Source organism: Octopus bimaculoides, chromosome 29 (assembly GCF_001194135.2).
Source record: "Octopus bimaculoides isolate UCB-OBI-ISO-001 chromosome 29, ASM119413v2, whole genome shotgun sequence".
In the NCBI taxonomy this organism is placed as follows: Eukaryota; Metazoa; Mollusca; class Cephalopoda; order Octopoda; family Octopodidae; genus Octopus; species Octopus bimaculoides.
The window spans coordinates 9,543,217-9,544,455 of NC_069009.1; the positions used below are offsets into that span (position 1 = coordinate 9,543,217).

At 36.3% G+C, this 1,239-nt stretch overlaps 1 protein-coding gene across 1 annotated transcript in view; it reads left to right on the plus strand.

Annotated features, from left to right (window-relative positions):
• LOC106872841 (DNA-directed RNA polymerase III subunit RPC8) overlaps window positions 1-1,239 on the plus strand; it is a 38,487-nt gene that overhangs the window by 32,367 nt on the left and 4,881 nt on the right. The window lies entirely within an intron of this gene.

A 1,239-nucleotide genomic window follows, 5' to 3' on the forward strand; every position in this document is an offset into this window, starting at 1 on the left:
TATAAGAATATTGAACAATAAATTACTTTCATTCAATACTAAATCAGTATTGAACTGTGAACATGTGTTTAGATTTAAACAAAGTATTGGTGCTAGCATAAGAGATAGAAACAAAACAGGAGTTCCCAGTGTGACTCAAACGCACAAATCCTTGTTGATAAATATATACAACCTTGGCCAAAATTATAGAGCATTATTGAAACTCATTTACTTAATTATTGAAACCAGTCTAATAAACATTCTAGAGTTGATCCCATCATTAATTAGTATTTGATGTGTCCTCCTTTTGCTTTTATGCATTTTTGCATACTTGAGATTAAATTGGCACAAGTGGCTGGGTCAATTTTTCTGCCACTCTCCATGAATTTTGGTTTCTAATTCGCATTTTGAAGACCATTTTTGCACCCTCACTGTTCTACCTAAGGGTCACCACATGTTCAATAGGATTGGGGTCTGGAAACTAAGGAGGCCATTTCATCATCCTCATCTCTTTCTTCACACCAACCCATTGAGACTCTGGATGTGTGGCATGCAGAAATATTTTGTTGAATGATTATGCCATCTGGGGTGTTATCATTGAAGATTTTAGCTAAAGAAGGTTGATAAACTTGATCTAACATGTTGGTGTAAGTGTTGGCATTCATTCTGCCCTTACAAGTGAACAACATTCCAGACCCTTAAGACAACATGCAACCCCAAACAATTACATTTCCCAATCCAAATTTGACTGTTGGGACCACACATCCAGGATGATAAACCTCCCCTACTCTATGGTGGACATAAACAGCTCCTGGATTTCCAAAGATCTGAATATAATCAAAAAAATTACTGATCATTTTTGGTATCCAATACAAAATTGGTAAAAGAATTTCAATTATGCCTAGTAAAATGGTTGAAATGAATGTGGAGAACATATATCAAAGTTACTTTGATCAGACCAAACAACTTCATCATCAGTAGTTCAATCTTCATGCTCTTTTGCCCAACACAATTGCTTCTTCATGTTCCCCTCAGACAGTAACAGCATCTTTTTTGGCCTTACATCCTTTGAATCCAGCTTCTAATAATCTTCTTCTTCTCATTGTGTGAATTGATATATCTTTGTTTGTTGCCACCCAAAACTCACCAGCTACGTCAAAAGAGGTGTTTTTCCTATCCACCAGTGATGTCCTCTTCAGTAACCTGTCTTCCCTTGTGGCTGTACACGTTTTGCAACCTCGTCCTTTACAATTTATGAAA